Here is a 16525-nt window from a genome sequence, read left to right as displayed (position 1 = left end):
TTCATATATATGAAAAAAAAAAAAAAAAGGAAGAATGAAGAAAAAATTGTTATCTCTGAATATTGTGCTTAAGGAAATATTCAGAGAATGCATAGGTAGCTTGAATTACAAAGTAAAAATATGAATAACAAACATTTCTTGTAAATCTTAAAAGACTTTATTTTTTTAAAATTCTATAATACTATGCATTTTATCTTTCTAGACTTGATTGAAGTAAACATTTCTGTAGAATCACTGTGAGAATTTTTGCAGGTAGAGGAAGAAGAGGTATTTCTTGTATTTAGACATTAACATTTCCACTTTTTTATAGTTTGCTGCATACTTTCAAAATGTTATTGGTCTATAAACCATCTTATAACATGGAAAAATAATTCCATTTTACCTAGTACTAATGAATAACTTGCTTTCATGTTAAAGATGTCCTTTTTCTAGTTAAATCCCCAGACTTATAAATTATATATGGGTAATTTTCAAAGTTGTTAAAGTCAGAAAGAAGAACCTGGTACTAAATTTAAACTAACAAAAATTAGGATATTCGGAGGGTCGTTATGCTTCACTGAAGAAGGAAGGTTACAAACCCGATGAATCGCTATCGCACAGAAAGGGACATTGAAACAGCGCAGAGAAACGCTGCGACGTCGTGACCGGTTTCAGCACCATGGACAGAGCTTCGGGAGCGGAGCTCTTCCTCGAGGAACGGTACCTCGAATGGGACCCATCACCAAGCGGATGCTCTACTTGTCAGCAAGATCTTGTAGGTACATCTTGTCTGATTACCTCTGGAATCAAGCTACATTTAGAACTTAAAATTCTCAGAGCTTAGAAACGAGAATCTATTTTTTTCAGGCAAAAACATCTGTGCACGATGTTATAAAGCAGCACACAAATACAAGTCTAATGGGGACCACTGATAAGAAGAATTTTCCCTTCACAGAATAAGTACAGGCTTTATTTGCTTTATTTAAACATCTCATTAAAGTCTTTGTTGACAGATAAAATGCTTTTTCTATAGAAGTATTCTCATACTAAACTGAGAGCTGAAATTTAACTAGATACTGCTCACAAATATTTGAATCGTTCTATACTTTATACTGATATCAAGTGAAAATACACCTTACATTTTAAGAAGAAATGGATTATCCTGTTGCTAATTGCTAAGATTTAAATTATTTACTTTATATCCCCCCAAAAAAAGAAAAATATAATTGCATTTTCATAAGGTAGCTTTGCAGCTCTCCACTCACATGGCCTTGATTAAGCCATCTTACAAATTTATACCTCCCTTTCTCTGAAAGTATCTCTGAAAGAATATGCTGAGCTTTTCTTTTCAGCATACCAACAAGATGCATCTTCTGTAACTAACAACCGTTGTGTAATATTCTTCACCTGTGCAAATATGACTTCACTGCTATCACTCAGAAGTGAAACTTTTAAGAAATACTAGGAAAATGTCCATAAGAATAGGGTCAACAGTGTCTCTATAACAGGTTATGAGATCACAGAATTTTTAGTGACAGAATAAAACATTTGTGATGTAGTGAGGTGTTTAACTGATGGCGTACAAAGAAAGAATACAACTGCAATAATGAGAACAGAGATACCCCTTCAAGGAGTTCTCACTCTTACCAAAGGATCTGCAGAAAGAAATGCTTGCAGATTTAGATTAAAACTTTAAAAATACATACCTACTAGTACATTCAAGTTAATATCAACATCAATTTATTCAGGATATGTCAACAGCATTACAATTCTTCAGTATTCAGATTTTAAATACATTTAAATTTAAATTTAAATGTCTGGCTAGGCAATACCCAAAACATAAGACTGAAAAGAATTTTTAATTCAATTTTTTAATTTAGTAATCTTAGTTCTTTCTATCAGGTACTAGACTGAGAAGTAGTGTTCTATTCATAAAAAGATTAAGCATTTACTTTTTGGTAAAACATTTACAAAAATCAATTCCAGTGTTCCATCAGCTAACAGAGCCAAATGCTAACTTACATATGTACATTTAAGTTTCTGTTCACAATGATGTGACATCAAAACTGCAAATAGTAGCTAAAAACTTAGAAAAAAGATCACAGAATAAATGTTAATTTACATCCTAAAAGGAAATTTCCATTTCCAAAATTCACTAATAAAATTAATTCTGCTTGTGTAACCTTAAGTAAGCAGTGACCCCAACATAACTTAAAAAAGAAATGGAGATTCTTCCCTCAATCTTGTGCTGGCCAGTAATAGAAGAGACACAATGAACAACAAGAATCTTATAAAATAGTCTTTGTTATCTGAAACCAGAAGAGACATTTCAGAAAAAGGTGCCTATATAGTCTAGAAAATAAGTTAACATACTAGACAGTACCAGAAGACCTGAGGTTTTAGACACAAAAAAATGAAAAGACAGACTTAATGAAGAAAATAATTCTTATTAATGAACTGAATGGAGTAAAACCAGAGTGAAGGTCTGGCACTGTCAAGACAAGAAACTTAGCAGAAAGTGTTGAGGAAGGTGATTCTCCCTCCCTGCTCTTGTGAGACCCCACCTGGACTACTGTGTCCAACTCTGGGTCCCCATGTACAAGAAAGGCATGGATTTGTTGAGGAGGACAAATCCTCCTGTTTGAGCAGGTCCAGAAGAGAGCCACGAAGATGATCAGAGGGCTGGAGCACCTCTCCTGTGAAGACAGGCTGAGAGAGTTGGGGTTGTTCAGCCTGGAGCAAAGAAGACAATAAGGGAGACCTTAGAGCAGCCTTCCAGTACCTGAAGGGGCCTACAGGAAATCTGGAGAGGGACTGTTTACAAGGGCATGAAGTGACAGGACAAGGGTAGATTTAGATTAGATACTAGGAAGAAACTCTTCACTGTGAGGGTGGTGAGGCACTGGAACAGGTTGCCCACAGAGGCTGTGGATGCCCCATCCCTGGAAGTGCTCAAGGCCAGGTTGGATGAGGCTTTGGGCAACCTGGTCTAGTGGAGGGTGTCCCTGCCCATGGCAGGGGGTTGGAACTAGATGATCTTTAAGGTCCTTTCCACCCCAAACTATTCCATGATTCTATGATAAGTGTACTTTAAGTACAAAAAGTTCAGTATGAAAACTGCAGAAGACATTTTGAAGGATAGAGTTAAATGGAATAGAGAAGATGGCCATTGAACACAAACCACTAGAGATAAACCAAGATTAACAATTCACCTCATGCAGAAGATGTGAAAATGTACTTGGAAACAGATTAACAATTGCATGCAATTTTTGTAGAGGTAATAAAAAAGATGACCAGAAACATATGCAGAGTAAAAAATTATTGATGTTGCCTACTGAAGATCAGGAGGCTTCATCACAACCTAGCTTGCAGAAAGACATCTTGAATAAAATTGCTGGGCAAGTGATAGATACAAGCGATCTTTTTAGAACACCTTTGGGTCCCACAAGCAACAGTAGAAAGATGTTGGAATAAATTGCTAGGTAAGGAAAAAAAAAAGCATCTTTCTGGAATATTGTTTGACCTTCCAAACCAATTGTTTTGGTATGTCAGTTGGTTGACGTACCAAATATGTAATTTGAATAGCTTCCAGTTTAATACCATTGGAAATAATTGGAACCAATCTTCTCTGGAAAAGGCTAAATAGATACTCAGGGAAAATGCTAAACTACAACAGAAGAAAAGGATTATCACAACAAGAGAAAGATTATCTAAACATTCAGCAAACATAAAATCAAGACACTGAGAACAAAAATTAATGTAGATGCCAAAGTCTGTGAAGATAAGAAAAAAAAAAAACCAAACCCACAACCAAGCTTCATGTACCCATATGAGAACTCTAGAAGTTGGATATTAAACAAGAGAATTGCAATTACTCATTTATATGGATAAATTCAATTTGAATTATTACTGAAACCTGGGAAGATTTGCATGACTTGAATGTTAAAATACATGACCATAATCCATCTAGTGAGAACTGTTCTTTGAAACTGAGAACTGAGCTATTCACTTCAGGTTCAATAAAAGTTCTGAAGCAGTTGAGACCTCTTCAATGTTTGTATTACAGGACAGTGTGAAAATTATATAATATATCAGACTAAATCTGTCCATGATTATCTGCACTTCAGTATTCTGAGACAAAATGTACAAGCATCATTTGTAAATAGCATAAGCATACAGTAGAAGTAGTAATGAATAATGAAAACTGACCCTATGGTACGTGACTGATTATGGTTATGTTATTGTGCTGGTTACATTAAGTAGTGTTTCATTTCTATAGCCAGCGTTCTCAAAAAGAGATATAAGGTTAAGCCAATTGGACAACATGTTTAAAAGACTTGTTATTTTGATCACTGAAGAAAAACTTTAAATAAAAGTAGTGTACATCTACCTACTTGACTACAGTATTCTCAGAGATATAAAGCTGCAGTTACATTGAAGTGCCTTCCCATTTTCAGATTTAAAAAATGAAGTAGACTGATCTTCAAGGGAGCCAACTGTAAAAGAAAGACTGCAAATGATCATAAATCCAGACGGTTTTTCCCAAATACTTGACAAATCATTTTTGTCTTTGGCTGCTTAAGAAATTATGATCAATTATTAAAGCTACCAAACACGAATGAAACAGAAACCATGACTGTGTAATTTCTATTTCTAGGAATTGCAACTACAAAAAATAATTTTTACATTTAATTAATGCCAAGAAAAAAAATCAATATCTTTTTTCATAAAAAAGTATATTCACCTACAAAAAGTCTATACATTTTACAGATAGTTATATTATTTATTATTTGGCTAACCATTTAAATAACCTGTAAACTGTGATGTTTAATGACATAAACAAAGCTATAACCAGACACAAATATCCGGTTTCATTTTGAAAGATTTTTGGTGCATCCCTCCTGACTTTCAGTTGTTGCTTCAAACGACACGTGTCCTCCGATCCCTCACAGGTCTTGTGAACTCTGTATGTATATCTCTGGTATCCCAGGGCATCAAAATAGATGTTTATGCTCAGGACCATAACTACGAAAGAACAATCACATACAAAACGAAATTCTATTATATGCCAAAGAAAATTAGCTATTTGATGTGAACTGATTTTTATCTAAAATGCTATTTTACAGTTAATTAAGCTCATTTATATTTAGAAAAAAAAGGGGCAGGAGGAGGGGGAGAATGTTCCAGTGATCTTGGAACACTAAAATGGCTTTATATTATTTCTTTAGACATTTAGGAAGAAAACCTTCCATTTTCATTTGCCAAATTACTGTGATAGAACAAATACAAGTATTTACACAACATGAATTAATAAAAACCTGAAATGAAATGCTGATATGAAATGTTGACATTCTTGTAGAACGTTTTATATTCATCGAACCAACAATTTCAGATTTCAGAAAGTTCCATTGGAAAATATTTAATTCTTTCTAAAGCTCATCCCACAAAGACATTCAAGACTATAAATCAACAGTTTTCAAAGCAACTGAATCTTTTATTAAGTCATTCCTCCCCTCAGATGAAGCTGAAAACTACAAATGAAATTCCTCTGGCAGCTAAAGAATGCTTTTTACAAATCTCTCTCACTTGCTCTTTTTGTGTGTGTGTGTGTCTCAGCTTCAATTATTTTTAGACTTTTTTTCCCAAAGTCCTTTTCTTTGCCTTGATGCAAATGCTCTGTTCCTCTCCCTTCCGTGATCCCTGTGGGTCCTTTGCTTATTTCCCGCTACTACTGTTGCCAGACTGTCACATCATTTCCAACACTGCCAGTAAGGACAGATGTTGTCTGACTTACTTAATAAAAAAATTATCAAGCAAACATCATATTTGAAGGCAAAATATTTTAATAGCAAAATATAAATATTAAAGAGAGACTTGGAATTCTTAAAGAAATTGCTGGTGTAAAACTAATCAGCTAATGAGATGAAGTATCTTTCAAGGAAACAAAGCATAAAAATGTAATGACTTTCAGATGAAAATAGTAACTATAATATGGGAGTAAGATAAAGCTGAAAGGGCAGGCAGTTTGGGCAGATGGCCTATTCCTGATCCTAAAATAGCTGATGTTCTTTTTAACATTACAGTTTAGAAGAGTGGAAAACAACTCCATCTGCCTTACCCTTACGTAGCTATTGTTCGTTATTCATGTTGATGACAATTTCACGCTGTGCTCCAAATAGCCATAATGCTTTTGGGAATCACAAAGCTACATGCTGTATGTATTCAGGTGTGGAGAGCACTTTAGAATAAATGAACAAAAGAACAAGATATTAAATATCATAATAATTGTAGCTTCTTGATCCAAGACCATTTACATTCATATTTCTACAAAATATACCCCCCTAATATGGAAATTTGGGATTTCCCTCACAAGTTGAATACACTGATTCTCTTCCACCCATTCAAAGTATACAGTCACGTAATACCTCAATCATAGCACAACATTTCCTTTAGTAGGAATTCCTTACTAAATAGAGAAAGGAAAGTAAGGAAAGTATATGGAAAAATACTTCCATACTGAAATAACTTCTTAGAAGAATGTAACAGTCATGGTAAATAATCATATTCCTCCTTCCAAGAATTATCTATTAATAACACTACCAAGATCTACAGATTATTGAGTTCTAAGCACTACTCTACAGGACTGTTCTCAATGTGTGTCCTGGCTAGAGCTCAAGTCAAAAGAGAAGCGCCGAGGACAGCTGTATATACAGGAGATAGTCTTCCACAGCTCAGTGCTAAATTAAGGGTCAAGGAAGGCTATAGCTCCTGTCCTAGATACTGCTTTCTGCTTCAAAATGTCCACACATGAGACAAAACTACTTTCCAAGCCATCATCACGACATATACAGGTTGATTCCTTTTGACAGTCTAACTCAACTTCATTCTGTATCTCCATATGTCGTGCAGATTTACTCTCTTTCCCAGGACCAATGCAAGGATAGGATGTGTCCCTGACATTTGGCGTCATATATTGCCCTGAGACTGCCTGTCAGTACTTGCATAGCGTGGATTTGATCAGACAACATTGTTGCTAGCCAGATAGACAGCTCTCAGGTTCACACAGATAAGAAAGTAAACACAAAGAGTCCTATGTTAATAACAAGATATTCATAGGTGATCCCTTCAATTCAGACTATTTCTGTAGATGAAAAAGCAAACAAGAATTGGACTCCTATGGAAGCATGTACTTATTTCACTCTCCAGCACTTAAGCTGACCTGAGAGGTAGGTGCCAGAACAAGGGCCAGTAGGGCAATAAAAGTCTCTTCTGTCAACAGAAGACAGAAGACAAGGAAGGAATCAAGATGCAAAAATGAACCTATTTATGTTCTTTTATAAGGACTAAACTCACTATATATGGTTTCTCGTGGCATCAGAACAGTTGAAGAATTACGTTGTTCGTCTTTTTAAGCCTAGCAATTACACCATCTGGATCACTAGACCTTGAAGGATAGATAAATAAATGGGAAGATTATCTCTGCAAGACAAAAAAAGGAGTGGGGCATGCCCAAACTGAGATGTGCAACAGCATGGACAACACAAAACTGAGTAGAAAATGAGTGCTGTTTTTCAAGCTAACTGAATAATTAGGAAACACAAAAGCAAATCTCAAAGCTTTCCTGATATTTAATTAGCTGTGCTTCATAACCTCATCAGAAAAGAAGGAACATGCTCCTGTTAAAAGCAGAATAAATGTGGGCTTTGTACCAGTCAAAGACAGACAAAATTCAAAGAGAAATACCTAATATTAATTTTGAAAAAGCAGTGATGATAGTCTTCATCTATACACATTTCTTCCAGTCCAGACCTAGATTCTATGAAGAAAGCATTTTAGCATTCATATACTACACTTTACAGGTCAAAGGGTTTACAGTTTTGTCATTTAGCATGTGAGCACAAGTCAGATTCCTTGAGATGGCTGTTGGGAATAACATTTGAGGGCAAAATCTTGTCAGAAATTCTTATTTTTTTGTATGAAATTTTACTCTGTGATGTTAACATTTATAATGTCTTTTTGTTTCCGTCTCTAGCATGAATTTCAGCTAAACTTAAAAACATACAGCTGAATACTTTAAAGCACCAAAGAAACCGGGTTTACTGTCTGAAGACTACTAAAGAAAGCTAAAAGATTGATTTGACATAATGGTGGAATGATTTTATAGGACACAGAACCATATGATGAAAATCACCTATTCCTATATATTCTAACATTTAAGTGGAAGATAAAAGGGCTACAAATAGAGTTAGAATTATCACTTTTAAATTAAGTGGAAAGTATCCCATAACTATGCAAAATAAAAAAATAACCATTTAAAGTTAGTCTTACTATAGTAAAGCAACTACTATCATTAAACTACAGGTAATCAGCTATGTCCTTCTTTACATCTCAGGTAATAAAAGGATTAAATTAAATCAAACTGTTACTATCAATTATACTTTCTTAGATTAATTTAAACTTACCTTAGCATTTACTATAAAATGGGATAGATAAATATATATTACTTAGGTAGCTATTTAAAAAATGCTTTTTGTCTAGTCAGACTATTGTGTAACTGGCAATACAATGATAGCTTCTGAGAAAAAAGTTATATAAATCCATTTTAAATTACTTTGACTTGACATGCTAAAATGTGGTTATATGCATTTTACCAATTCACTACTGGTTTTATGCTTTACAAAAGTTAAAGTGTTTACCAATCTTAAGTGTTAAAGTCTTTCACAATTTATTTCATAAATGCTCTTCAGGTAGTTATGAGAGGTACATGCCCATTTTTAGCAAACTAAGTGCTACACTGAATATTCATGTGCCACACAATGTATTCTAAAATATGAAACAATGCTTTTTCCTAAAATACCTGCTTGCACAAGTTTGCCTATCTATACCTAAATTATATAACATATGCATACCACTATCTCGATTCCATATCTTCTACAGTCATGTCAGAGGATTTCAGTACTCAAGCTAGGATGAACCGTATCCCCATGACTTCCAGACTGTTAGTTTGACAAGTCCAGAACAGCACTGTCCACTGCCACAACACTTATAAATGTATATTTACATTATCAAGTCCAAATCACCCTGCTGACTTTCAGGTTGTTAGAGTCCAATTCAAAATTACTTCCTTTTCTTTCTTCCAGGAACTTCAACCTCTCTCACACCCTTCCTATTTCTTCCATTCATTTAGCATTAACCTACTGTTTGCTCTTACACAAAATCATACCAGCATGGGCATGCAGCCCTCCTTTTAACTACTTTCTGCTCCATTAATGTGTCATCTTTTTCCCAGTGTTCCTACAAAATGTATTTCCAGAGCATCCTTCTCTATGCTCTTTGTTATCATTTTATAATTTTCAATTACATGAAAAAAAGAACAGAAAAACCGCTGAATTGTTCTGTGGATTTGAGTTCAAATTTCATTTGTAGTCAGAGGAAAATTGCAACCTTGAAAACTCTGCAGTCTGTTCTCCCACCTCCTTCAACAGTCAACTCTCCTTAAACGATATTATGTTAACTAAAGCTCACCTTCTCTCCCTTGGTCTTCAAAAAGTTAAAATGGAGGACATCCACTACAGCTAGAGTAATTTTAAGTTATTTCTAGCTTGTGTAATGTCTGGCTTATTAGAAAGAGAAAACAGAAAGAGAATTATCTTATTGTTCATCCAGGCTTTCAGAAGCATATTACAATTTGTAAGCATACACTAATAAACATATTAGACCAAAGCACATACACTAAAGAGAAAAGTCTCCTGCTGCCCCAAACATTGATTAACAGTTCCAAATAAAAGAAAGAAAAAAACTATTGTCAAAGTGTTGTTTTTTTGTTTATCACATCAAGAGGTAGATATGTGCCCACCAGCCCTTCCTCATACAGCAAAAGCATTTAGGTGTGTAACTTCCACTGAATTTAACAGGTACTACACTCTGACTTGTTTGGCTGTTTTGGACCTTACTAAGCATGTCCCTGAAACATCACAAGCCTGGTCCCATGAACCTAAGTATCTGACTCACGGCCCTCAAAAATTTTCATATGCATGACTCTACTAAAGACAGTATAAAAGCAATGTACATCATTCATTTTATTGAAAACATTACATATATTTTTAATTAAGACAAAATGGGAAAAGAACAATATTATTTATTTAAAATGCTTAGAATAGAATACTTTGTGGAGAGCATCTGTTTCACAATTAAATAATTCAATATCCATCAAAGAAATATTGGATAGTCTAGAATTTCAAGTACCAGCAAAGGAATGTTCTGTATGTTCAGATATTATATAATTACAAATAAAAATAATATGCTATACAATGTATACTAAATTACTTTATTTTAAGATACAACAAATAATATAGGTTTCCCTCAGATTCTTACTCCTCCTGACCTAAAAAGTTTGAGAGCGCCTGCTCCTGCTATTCATCTCTAACTATCAATTATCTTCCTACAGGATTTCTTAGGCTTCAGCTTGTCTTCCTCCTCCTTTTGTCTCCTTCATTTGAAAATTTCTTTTTGCTTCAATTGTCTTACACGTGAAAGTTCCCTGTCTTTGTATGTCATGCAACATCATTCTCCCACTATCAGCAACTCTTCTTTTGTTTAATGTTCTAGCACAGAACTCCACTTTTCCCTTCCTAAAATTAAAATTCCGTCACACTGGTTGTGTATAAAATAATCTAAATTCTTCTTGCTAGAACCTTTACATCAAATATGCCAAACTATGTATAATGAGATGACTTTCTGGTGAGCAGGGGTTTACTTTAATCGAAAGTGTGGAAATTATCTCATAAATATTCAGAAAATAGAGAGACAGTCCAAGGAAGGAAAAAACATTTAAAACAAAAAATGGTAGATTACAAACCTTATCATATGTTGCTAACAAATCAAGAGTAGACCATGCAAGTGTTACAAGTAAAAGTGAGGAAAAATCAGAAACTGTAGATACTCAATGGTAAAAACCAAATTGTACCATAGGATGACAGAAATATTTTAGAACGAACCAGGAAAGAAGAGCTGGGAAAATGTGGTCAAAGAGGACAAAATTGGTAAAAGATCAAGTTTGCAACAGCATCAAATCAATAAATATGAGAAAAAATAATTTGAATGGACAAAGAGATGCTACAGGTAGTTGTAATGATGGTGAAGGAGAAAAGTAAAGTAGAGGAAAGGTATAGGAAAGATTGTTGAAAAGAAATGAACGAAAACACTGGGTCTAACAGCCCATCCTGGTCACACAAGAATTAAAGGTAGCAAGAGATGAGTCAGTAATTGAAAGCAAATTTTGGACAAGAGGAAGTGACAGTATTATCAAAAACTGAGAAAAAATAATGATAAAGAGATGAGGAAAGAGCCAGGGAAAACAAGTGAGCTTGAAGATATGAGAAATATACATATCCAGAAGTTTCAAATGAAGATAAGGCTTAACAAGAAGGGGGGAGAAGGACAAGACAGCAGGAGTATGTGCTTTGATTTGGCAAAAATATTTAGTATAGAAAAAAAGCTGTAAGAAGAGTGACCTTATGAGTATTTTGAAATCAACAGGAAATGATCACACTTAGGAGACAAATTATAATTTCCATACCTTATGAATCATAATTCACCAAGTGTCAAGGAAAAAAGTTACAATACTAATTGTAATACAAAAATATCTACTAGAAAGTGAAAAGAAGTAAATGCTTAAGCAATGAAGAAGAGCATGCTTGGAAATTCTGGCTAAAATGAGTAACAGAGATACAACAAGTAGTGTCATTTGGGAGGTGTCATCCAGAAGACAATTGAAAGCTGATAACCTTGCGTTATTAAGCAAAACACTTCCATAAAGAAATCTCAGAGGGAAGGATACACTACTGTTTCTAATTAAAGACAGAGCTCAAGGTCCAGGAGCTGCTTAACAGTATCAATTTAATGCCACTAATAACCAATTAAGGTTTGTGATTTTTCTAAACATTACCAGAGCCACAGCAATTTTATTGTTGCCTTTAAGAAGCCTCAAAATTATTTAAAAATAATTAATTCTAAAGGATTAGCTAAAAAAATCCGTTTAAAGGCAATAACAAAAGACACTGGAATGTATTCAAGTTTGTTCTAAATCATATCCAAAGCAAGTGTATTCCACTAAAAAAGAAGCCAGTCATTGTTACTCTGAATAAAAGCTTGAAGAAAACGAAAATGGAAGAGCAGGAGTAGAGGGGAGAAAAATGAAAACAAAAACAATAAAATTAAGAGGAGGAAAAGATAGAAGACGAAGTATTCCATTTAATACTAAGTTGTACAAGTTAAGTTAATATATTTAAGTTATATATGAAAATACTTACTGATGTGAAAGAAGCAGACAGAATACAGTAACAGAAATTTTTTTTTAAAAAAGCATTTTTTATAAAGCCCATTTTAAAACTGTTAGTAAACTAACTGAAAACTCAGTGAAAACTTAGAAGAAAGAGAAACTGATTAAGCCAGGTATCTGTATGTAAAAACAGAGCTGATCTGTTGAGTCTCTGAGGATATATCCAGATATATATCTAGGGTAGTGGTTAAAGATTTGTACTCTTTAGAGACCAGTCACAAGTGGTGTTCTTCAGGGGTCTGTTCTGGGATTTACACTGCTTAGCATCTTTACCGATGACCTGGAGGAGGAGACAAAATACTTATCAATCTGACAACACTTAAGTGAAGGATGCAGTCAACATATTTATGGACAGGGCTGCCATTAAGAGGGACCTAGAAAGGCTGGAGAATTAAGCCAACAGGCTAACATGAAATTCAGCAAGGAGACATGTAAAGTCCCGCACCTAGGATGAACTAACCCTTGAATGAGTACAAATCACTCCGAATGAGTGGCTCACTGGGGAGCAGCTCTGCTCAAAAAGACCTGGGGAGTCCTAAGGACAGTTGGCTAAACATCCCTGCTAGTCATGCAGGCTAAAAGTATACTGGGCTATATTAACATGAGAGTAGCCAGTAGATTGACCAAAACAATGATTTCCTTTTACTCGGCACTTGTTAGACTACCTCTGTAATGCTGTGTCAAATTTGGGATCCTCACCCCCCCGTACAAGAAAGACATTGATCAACGAGAGCGAGTTCAGCAGGAGGTTCCCAAGCTGTCAGGGACTGAAGACATGCCCTAAGAAGAGAGTCTGAAGCAGCTGGGCCTGCTCAGCCTGGAAAAAAAGAAGGATTTGGAGCAATAAGTAGCAGCCTTTCAGTATCTAAGAGGTGGCTACTAAGAAGATAGAGCCAGGCACATTACTAAGGTGCACAGCAGAAAAATGAGCCACAACAACCATAAACTGAAATTGGGGGGAGGCAGTTTAACTAAATATAAGAAAATAATTAATTATGAGGTGAATAAACTTGGGAACAAGTTGCACAGACATGTTATGAAATTTTCGTTCTTGGAGGTTTTCAAGACCCAACGGGACAAAATCATAAGCATCATGATCTGATTCATAGTTGACTCTGTTTTGAGCAGGAGGTTGAACTAGATGACTTATCTTCCAACCTGAATAATTCTGCAGAGGAACTATATCACCAGAGATTATACATGAGATGCAACCTGCTTAGAGAAGCAGAAATATTTTAGCTGAAATGACTCCAAAGTTTTGATCAGGAACACCCTCTTATTCCTTTTTAAATGCTTCAAAGAGTTCTTGCAGAGACACTATAGTTTGGATAGGTTTTAGGCCTTTTTAATCTCTAAAGTTTGAACTGTATTCATAATGCTGACAGATATTTCCATTCTTTTTCAATATGTGGCCATACTTTATTTCAAATATATTTAGTTTACTTTTTTGGACTAAATTCTTAGGAATTTCTTACGTGCCTTTTCTCATATTCTACCATTTTCAGTATGATGCTCCTTCTACAAAACTAAATGGCATGATTTTGCATAAATGCAGAGCAACAGACTGTAAAACTGAATATAAGAATGTTTCCTTCATTTTTTTCCAATGCAGGCATGAATAACTAGCTACAACTAGCATCCATTTTTCTGGAATATAAAAAATTTAGAATAAATCCATCAACATGAAAAAAAAAGACTCAAATTACCTTCCTCCTTCAAAAAAAAAAAAAAAGTATGAAACTTTGATGATCCAGAAAATCTTTCCTCTTGTACTAATTATTTTGAAATTTCATTTCTTTGGGGCATAGTTTTGTTCTATATCTTCAGTCCTTCCTTCTTAACATTTTGATCTGTCTGCAAGCTTGAAATTTCCCTTTGATCAAGAATAATTCTCTTATAAGTAAGGTAATGTCCCAGACTGTATGCCTAAACATGCAGTTTCATCATTATGATGACAGTGCCATGAAATTTAAGAACTTGGAAAAGCACAGACTACTTACAACATAAAAATATTTCCAACGTGGTCCAGAGGAAAAATTCAGCCTAAACAATACCTTGCTCAGAGCTTTAGATAGTTCACTGGAAATGCTGTCATTAATACCAGTAAAATGGACAGGAGGAAAGGGTAGGTGTAAAAAGAAAGGATACAAAAAAAGAATATAAACAACAACAAAAAAATGGAGACAAAATCCACCTATTCCTTCAGGGAAACAGCCAAAAATATGCATGGAAAATGCAGCAGAAATCAAGACATTCACTCACAAAGGAGAAAGCTGATAATAAGTAGAGCTTATAAATGGATATGAGATAATATCATTGGCTAGTGGGAATAAGGAATACATTAGAAAATAAATTTTCTGGTAAGCTAAGCTAAGATATATTAAGGTCTGATTATTAAGCAATCAATTAACAATCAAGTATATATGTAGGAACACAATGATAGTTATATTCAAATCACAAGCAGGCCTAGCTTAATATCCTGTCTGACAATGTTCAACAGAAAATGCCTAGTGAAGAGCACACGACCAGAGTGACTTTCCATGACACTTTCCCATAATACACTGTACCATCTCCTCAAATTTCAAGACCTCGGGGATATCCTCACCCAGGTGAATTTCATGTACCTTCATGTTTAACAGCCTTTCATGGACGCTTCTCTCATTAATTCATCTGAGCAGTTTTTTAATCTAAGTGTTTAGCATTCAAAGCATCCTCCTGATGTGCCGATGAGTTCTAATGATGTTTTAACAACATGCTAAGGAGATATGTGATTTTCTGCAGCCAGATGCAATTACAGAGGCTTTTATTCTTTAGTAGACACAGAGGGGTCAAAATATTTTTACTTTTAACTAAAGGGTCAACTTTCTCAAATATTTGGTAAAACTTACGTTAGAATTTTAATGTAACCAACATCCTAACAGGGATACGTAGAGGAACCCGAATAAACTAATCTGTGAAAACAAAGCACACTAAATCAACTCTCTTCAGTCCATTAAAAAAGATTAGAATGTTGTCCCTGGTCTGAAATCCACCAAGGTGACTCAAGGAAAGAAAATGTCTCCCCAAACACTGTGCAATCTAAAAGTGATTATTACCTAAACAGGTGTTAGGATTTATTCTGGGACAGAGAGGAAAAAGACTTTGGGGACTGTGTAAAATTTATTATGGGATGTTTTAAGCAGAAAGAGAAAAGGTAGGAGGAAAAAATCAAGGTGGATTTGGTAGGATTTGGTGGCTGAAAAATTGGACATGAACTGGCAATGTGCACTCTCAGCCCAGAAAGCCAACCGTATCCTGGGTTATCAAAAGAAACGTGACCAGCAGGTCGAGGGAGGTGATTTCCCCCCTCTACTCCACTCTCACAAGACCCCACCTGGAGTACTGCATCCAGCGCTGAGGCCCCCAGCACAAGAGAGACATCGAGCTGTTGGAGTGGGTCCAGAGAAGGGCCACAAAAATGACCAGAGGACTGGAACACCTCTCCTATGAGGACAGGCTGAGAGAGTTGGGGTTGTTCACCCTGGAGAAGAGAAGCTTGCAGCCTTTCAATATATAAAAGGAGCTTATAAGAAAGACGGAGAGAGGCTTTTTACCACGGCCTGTAGTGACAGGACAAAGGGCAACAGTTTTAAAATGAGTAGATTTAGATTGGACATAAGGAAGAAATATTTTATGATGAGGGTGGTGAGGCACTGAAACAGGTTGCCCAGAGAAGTTGTGGAAGTGTTCAAGGTCAGGTTGGACAGGGCTTTGGACCACCTAATCTAGTGAAAGATGTCCTTGTCCATGTCAGGGGGATTGATCTTTAAAGGTCCCTTCTGACTCAAACCATTCTATGATTCCAAGTAAGGAAAACATAAGGAAAAAAGGGGCCACTCACATGCAAGTTAGTGGCTGGTCAGTACATTTGTCTGGCCGTGTTGTACCTGATCACCACAGTTTGTCCTGTCTCATTAAACTGTAGTCCTATTTCCAGTCTGCATGTGTATGTGCATGATCTGCTAGAGACCATCAAGCTGAACTGGAACCTCCGTTGGATGAGACGTCTCAGTGTCAATCATTCAAGAAGGACTGTAGGTCTTGGGGGCGTCCACAGCTCTGGGTGCCAGTAACTGTAAGAAACTGGGGCCTGGGGCACAGTTCTGGGTGGAACACCTAAACGTCTAAAACCCACATGTTGTAGATGGGTTTGGATGTGAGTAATAG

General features: G+C 35.5%; 1 protein-coding gene across 1 annotated transcript in view; it reads right to left on the bottom strand.

Annotated features, from left to right (window-relative positions):
- The window catches only part of IMMP2L (inner mitochondrial membrane peptidase subunit 2), a 475480-nt gene that overhangs the window by 286198 nt on the left and 172757 nt on the right, over positions 1-16525 (bottom strand). The window lies entirely within an intron of this gene.

Source organism: Balearica regulorum, chromosome 1 (assembly GCF_011004875.1).
Source record: "Balearica regulorum gibbericeps isolate bBalReg1 chromosome 1, bBalReg1.pri, whole genome shotgun sequence".
NCBI classification, from domain to species: domain Eukaryota; kingdom Metazoa; phylum Chordata; class Aves; order Gruiformes; family Gruidae; genus Balearica; species Balearica regulorum.
Note: the sequence above shows the minus strand (reverse complement) of the source record. Positions and strands in the feature narration are given on the sequence as shown.